Raw genomic sequence first — 7,645 nt, 5'->3', positions numbered from 1 at the left:
TTAGGGATCCTGTCTGAAAAGCTGTCTCTTTCAACTTATTTATATGTGTGTGGTTTTGAGTATCCTGAATACCCTAGCAGCTTTACCTTGAATGTACTCCAGTTTATCTATAACCCAATTAAAAAGTGTTATGTCAACTATAAACATAATATTTTATGCATGATCTATCTTTTGGCATATTTAATATGTTAGAACAAGGCAATGCTGAGAAAATATTTGAAATAAATCCTAATCATTAATACACTCTCATCTACGAGTAGTAAAGTTGAGAATAAAATTAAAGGCTATAAAAGTTTTTCCTCCCAGCATGGATAGTTCTTATTAAATAACACAGCAAATGTTTTACCTGAGTTAAGCAGGTGGCAAGGATAAGATATTCCTATGTCCAAAAGAGATGAGCATATTTTGATCTTCAGCATAGCAGTATATATACAGAATATATACAATATTTAGGCATTTGTTCCTAATCACTTCTCTTTCCTGTTTGGTTACTCTGAATTACGCAAAGTGGTAGTAATATGTTATGGTGAAAATGTACTAAAAGATTTTATCACCTGCTTCAGTAGTAAATAAGCCCATTATTTAATTTTAAAAAGGAACTGAGTTAATTGTTATTCTCCTATAATTAGGTATAATGTTAGTAATGATGGGTTAGGAAAGTCCTAAGCTTTCCTACCATGATCTAGAGAGTGTAATTCTATTTAGCTAGGTAGTGATTTATGTGTTTTTGTTCTAAATAGTATTCCATGGAATCACTTACTAATTAGCTTTCAGTAAATTGCCTTTATGTAGTCCAAAGATTACAAAATCCAACATTAGGTTCCATTATTAAAATTAATCATACGACCTACTATGAAATTAAAAAAATACAGGAAATTATTTTTTACCTTATTTTCATTTTCAAATGCCTAAATATTGAAACAAAATGTTCAAATAGTTTTTTAGGAATATAATATTATAAGTTACTAAAAAAAAAATCTCCCAAATATATAAAAAGGGAAAAAATGAGCTTAATATATGTAATTAGTTTGTTCTAAAAACTGTTCGTTTCTTATGCTTTTGTTAAAAAATAATTTTCTTCCAAGACTGTGTTAACCTAGATTAGAAAAGTAGTCACATCGTGATTTGTGGGGTAAGCTTTGGAGCCAGTCACCATTATTCATAGCCTAGCTTCACCCCTCACTGAGACAACTTGTAAAAGAAATACAGCCTCTTTGTGCCTCAATTTCCTCATTTGTAAAATAGGTAATATTAATAACCGTGAGATGTTAGGGTTATTATTAAATAATTTAAATCATTTAAGACACTCAGTGCTTGTAATATCAGCACTTAGTAATTGTTATTATGTTTTACTAATTTTAATCAATTAATTAGTCAGTAACACTGGACAAAACAGTATACTATGGAGTACGTAAAACAGTGTATGTGGAAAGGGCGATAGCAAACAGCATTAGATGTTCCTCTTTTTTATTTCCTTTTTTAATAAATGGAGTAGACATCCACATATGAACCAAAACACCTTTGTGGATATTGTGGCACCTAGCACTTTACTCCAAGAGTCCTATGAAGAATTTTCACCTATCAGCGCATCTGGTAAGACAGATATAAACCTTAGTATGAACTATAAAAAAATAATATAACAAAAGCCACTTCAAAATAGTTTAAGATGCCATCTTAGAGGAACTGCCTGCACATCTTCTCAAACCTTCAGAATTTTAAAACTGGGCAAATCACTTTCTGACTAGGCCTAAAGCAGCTGATGCTACTCCAAACACTTGTTTGTAAAAGTAAGAGGAAAGCAGACGTTTTGACTACCAGACTGACAAAGACAATCTTTAGAATTAGCATCACTATATTAATTTATGTGCATTCATAGAAATTCCTTCCTTTTATTCCCCTTCCTTTTTCCATAAGTACCTTTTATCTTCACCTCCTAATTCAAACACTACTTGGACTTCTGCTTGAATCAGTGTTTCCCGAATAGCTGTTCTTTCGAATTTCAAATAAACCCTTGTTGCTTCTCATTTTGGCCTTTAATTTTTAGGTTAACAGAGCTGTAGAAACGGTGAAGCCTGTGAAACTGCTTTGACCCCTCCTGCCAATGTCAGGCAAAAATTCAGGTGACTTTTATGTCCAGACAGGCACTTACATACTAGAGAATACTTGCAGAAGGCCACCCTTCCTGCAGGGAGACTCCAGCACACTACAGGAAGAGGGGGCGGGGGGGGAAGAAAAAAAAGAAAGAAAGAAAGAAAAAAAAAATTGGAATTTAGACACAGTGAAGTTGGTAAGAGAAGCTTTCCTAGCACTGTGCTTTCCTCTGGGAAACACTATACAGGGCTGATTTTCCAGCAGAAGCAATCTCTATCAGAGGGGAAAAGGAAAGCTATGCATTACAGCCTGGCTACCTCAGCTGGGCAAGATGAGGCTGAAGAAACCCAGTTCTTCCCACTAGCATCTGGAGTACTAAGGTGGGAATTTTAGCCCGGGGTTAGGAAAGATGTTGGAAATGAGGCAGATAAGAATTTTGAAAGGTATTAAGGAGATTGTGTACATCATAAAGTCTATGCATGAAACTCTGAGCATGCCACCCCTAGAAATCTTCCTACCAGGTTTATAGGCACCCCAAAGCACAAAGTCCTGAACAATATGTTTCCCTCCCCTGACCCCACTCTACTTCTAGCTCCTTGTGCATGCTTCTGAATGAGCCTGTGAGAAGGAGCTTCCATAAATAGTGAGCACAGTATGAAAGGAAGCCACAGTTGACAAACTACAAACTTGAGCTCTAACACTACTTTCTGGAAAACACAAGAGAAATATCCAGCAACCAGCTGGGTGAATTAAAAGAATCACAGTAGACACAAAAGATTAAAAATTTGTGCACAACAGAAAATAAGAACTGTGGAGCACATATACTTTCACAAAGACAGAAAAATAAAAATGTCTCCAGTACTAACACCAACATAGAAATAATATTGCATCTGCTGAAGGCAATGCACAAGTTAAGAAGGTATCTCCTACTTCAAATGCAAGAGCAGATATGCATAACTACAAGTAATATGAAAAATCAAGGTGATATGGCATCACAGAGAAAATGATAAATGTCCCAAAACTGAGTTCAAAGACATGGAATATTGTGATCTAACTAAGAATTTAGTTAGCTGAATTCTTAATAAATACAGAACTGAAAGAGAAGAAATAAAAATAGCTATTATGCAGGAACTTGATGAGTCCTAAAGAAAACTCAGAAAGACAGTTCAATGAAATCAGGAATAAAATATATGAACAAAATGAGTTCTTTGCCACCGCTCCCCATCTCCAGATTAAAATTATAGAAAAGAACCAAACAGAAATTTTGGAGCTGAAGAAATCAATGAATGAGATGAAAAATGCAATATAGAGCATCTATAGCAGGCAGACCAGATGGAAGAAAGAATATACGACTTGAAGTATAGGAATTTTGAAATAACACAATTAGAAGAGAAAACTAAGATTAAAAAGAGTGAAGAAAGCCTACCAAAGCTATTAGATTCCATGAGAAAGATAAATCCTAGAATAATTGAAATTTCAGAGAAAGAGAGGGAGAAGGGGCAGAGAGTATAAAGAAATAATAGCTGAGAACTTCCAAAATCCAGGGAGAGACAGACTTACAAATCCATGAAGCTAATAGAACACCTTGTTATTCTCAATGCAAAAGGACCTTCTCCAAGATGGATTATAATGAAATTGTAAAAAATTAACAATAGAGAAAGAAACTTAGAGGCAGCTGAGAGAAAAAAAAAAAAGTAATTTACAAAGGAACCCCCCATTAGACTACAGGTGTACTTTTCGGTAGAAACTCCACAAGCCAGGAGAGAGTGAAATGACATATTCAAAATGTTGAAAGATAAAAATTGACAGCCAAGAAGAATATTTTCTCTGGCAATTAAATTCCTCTGTCTCTCCCTTTCTCATACGAATTAAATCCATGTATGAAGGCAAAATAAATACTCTTCCAGACAAACAAAAGCTGAGAGTTCACCACCACTAGATCTACATATAAGAAATGCTGAAAGAAGTTCTTCGAATTTAAATAAAAAGATACTAGTCAGTGACATGAAAACATATACAAGTGTGCATATATTCACTGGTCAAGGTAAAAAATATACAGCCAGACTTAGAAAAATGTAACTCTATTTTAGGATACTGTATTAACCACTCAACTATAGTCTAAGTTAAAGGAAAAGAGTAACGAAAAAATATAGTCACTATAAATTGTTAACAAATACATGACACAAAAAGAGGCAAATTGTCACGTCAATAATATAAAAGAGAAGAGTAAAAGGCCAAAGCCTTTATGAGCAATTGAAGAAAAGTTGCTACTAGCCTAAAATAGATTATTTGATTTATAAGATGATTTATGTAAACTCCATGGTAACTACAAAACAAAAATCTAGAGTGGATCTATAAAAAATAAAGAAGGGGAAAACAGAGCATACCACCATAGAAAAATAACCAATTTACAAAGATAAGCACTAACAGAGGAAAAAATAAACACTGGAAATACAAAATAATCAGAAAAACAATTAAAAAGATGGCATCAGTAAATCCTTAGATATCAGTAATTACTCTAAACATAAATGGATTGAATTCACCAATGAAAAGGCACAGAGTGGTTAGATGAATAAAAAACAAGACTCAACTATATGCTGCTGCAAGAGACCAACTTTAGAATTAAAGATGCAGGTAGACTCATCTGTGGATGAAGGGATGAAAAAGGATATTCCTTGCAAGTAGAAATCAAAAGAAAAACAGGATAACTTTAAGCCTAAAATAGTAAAAAGATAAAAAGAAGGATATTATACAATGATAAAAATATCAATCCATCTGGAAGATAAAAAAATTATAAATATACATGTACCTAATATTGAAGCATATAAATATATTAAGCAAATACTAATAGATATGAAGGGAGAAATAAACAATACAATAATAGTGGCAGACTTCAATGCTCCACTTTTAACAATGAGTAGATCAACCAGTCACAAGGAAACATTAAATGTGAATCATGCATTAGACAATGAACCTAACAGATATCTTTAGAACATTCTAACAGCAGCAGAATATGCTTTATTCTTAAGGGCACACAGAGCAATCTCAAGAGTAGAGTGTATGATAGGACACAAAACATATCTTGGCAAATTTAAGATTGAAATCATACCAAGTATCTAGTCTGACCACAATGGCATGAATCTAGAAATTAGTAACATGAGAAAAAGTGGAAAACCTATGAATATGAGGAAACTAAACACTGGGTTAAAGAAAAAGTCAAAAGGAAAATCAAAGTATATCTTGAAACAAATGAAAATAGAAACACGACATATCAAAACCTAAAGGATGCTGCAAAAACAGTTTTTAAAGGAAAGCTTATAGTGATAAATGCATATATTAAGAAATTAGAAGGATCGCAAATAAAGAACCTAACTTTACACCACAAGACTCTAGGAAAAGAATGAATTAAATCCAGTGTTAGCAGAAAGAAGAGAATAATAAAGATCAGAGCAAAAATAAATAAAATAGAGACTAGAAAAACAATAGAAAAGGTCAATGAAACTAAAACTGGTTCATTGAAAAACAAACAAAAGGGACAGCTAAAGAAGAAGATTCAGCCAGACAACTAAAGAAGAAGATTCAAATAAGTAAAATCAGAACTGAAAGAGAAGAAATAACAACTGACACTACAGAAATAGAAAGGATCGTAAAAGACTATTATGAATAATTATACACCAAAAAATTAAATAACTTAGAAAAAATGAATAATTTTCTAGAATCAGACAACTTTCTAAGACTGAACCAGGAAAAAATATAAAGTCTGAACAGACTAATAATAAATAAGGAGATTGAATCCGTAATCAAAAACATCTCAACACAGAAACCAGGACTAGATGGCTTTACTGGTGAATTCTACCAAACATTTAAAGAATGAACTCCAATCCTTCTCAAATTCTTCCAGAAAATTGATAAAGAGGGAGTATTTCCAGATTCATTTTATGAGATTAGCATAATTGTGATACTAAATCCACATAAAAACACTGTAAGCATGGAAAATTATTGACCAATATTCCTAAAGAACATAGATGCAAAAATTCTGAGCAAAATATTAGCAAACTGAATTTAAGAACTTATTAGAAGGATTATACACAGTGACCAAGTGGGATTTATTCCTGAAATTCAAGGATGGTTCAATATGTGTAAATCAATAAATGCGACACACTACATTAATGAAATAAAAGAAAAAAATTATATGATCATCTCAAAAGATACAGAAAAAACAATTGACAAAGTACGACATCTCTTTAAGATAAAAACCGTCAACAATTGAGTATAGAACAAACACCTCAGCATGAAAAAGACCACGTATGACAAACCCACAGCTATTCTACTCAATGGAAAAATATCAAAAGTTTTTGCTCTAAGATCAGAAACAAGATATGGTGACTCCACTCTTATTCAACAAAGTACTGGGAGAGTCCTAGCTAGAGTAATTGGGCAAGACAAATAAATAAAAGCGTATAAATCTGAAAGGAAGAAGTAAAATTATCTCTATTTCTGGATCATATGATTTTATATATTGAAAATTCCAAAGATTCTAGTAAAAAACTGTTAGATCTAATCAATGAATTTAGTAAGGTTGTAGGGTATAAAAATCAATAAAAGAAATCAGTTACATTTCTGTGCACTAATATGAAACATTTGAAAAAGAAATTAAACTATCCTATTTACAATAGCATCAAAAACAATAAAATACCTAGGAATAAAGTCAACCATGTAAGTGAAAGATATGTACAATGAAAACAACAAGACTTTGCTGAAAGAAACTGAAGAAACAAACAAAGGGAAGGACATCTCACATTCACAGCCATCTATAGATTCAACTCAATCTCTGTCAGAATCCCAATGACGTTTTTTATGGAAATAGAAAAAACAATCCTAAAATTTGTAGGGAGCCACAGAAGATCCTGAATAGCCAAAGCAATCATGAAATAGGAAAACACAACCAGGTCTACAGCCATGCCACCCTGAACAAGCCCGATCCCGTCTGATTTCGGAAGTTAAGCAGGGTCGGGCCTGCTTAGTACTTGGATGAGAGACCACCTAGGAAGACCACGTGCTGTAGGCGTAAAAAATAAAAAAAGTAAGGGATTATAAGCTGACAAGGTCTTTGCAATCTGTGAGGTCAATAAGGGTGGCCTTGCCTAAAAAAAAACAACAAAAAAAACAACCAGAGGCATCATACTTCCTGATTTATACTGCAAAGCTATTTTAATTATAACAGTATGATACTGGCATAAAAATAGACATCTAGGCCAATGATACAGAATAAAGAGCCCAGAATTAATCACCCACATATATATTCAACTAATATTTGATAAGGGAGCCAAGAGCATATAATGAGGAAAGGATAGTCTATGTAACAAATGGTGTTGAAAAGTGGATAACCACACGCAGAAAAAATGAAATTGGATCCCCATCTTACACCACTCAAAATAGATCAAAGACTTAAACATAAGCCTTGAAATCATGAAGCTCTTAGAAGAAAACAGGATAGAATCTCCTTAACATTGGTCTTGGTAAAAAATTTTTGAATATGGCACCAAAAGGACAT

The 7,645-nt window shown here is 33.0% G+C and overlaps 1 pseudogene; it reads left to right on the top strand.

The window, feature by feature from the left end:
• Nucleotides 1-7,040: 7,040 nt before the first annotated feature.
• LOC112474732 lies at nucleotides 7,041-7,159 on the top strand (annotated as a pseudogene).
• The last annotated feature ends 486 nt before the right edge of the window (nucleotides 7,160-7,645 follow it).

Source organism: Pteropus alecto, unplaced genomic scaffold (genome assembly GCF_000325575.1).
Source record: "Pteropus alecto unplaced genomic scaffold, ASM32557v1 scaffold7, whole genome shotgun sequence".
NCBI lineage: Eukaryota > Metazoa > Chordata > Mammalia > Chiroptera > Pteropodidae > Pteropus > Pteropus alecto.
The sequence above is the reverse complement of the archived record's forward strand: the minus strand, read 5'-3'. Positions and strand labels throughout refer to the sequence as shown.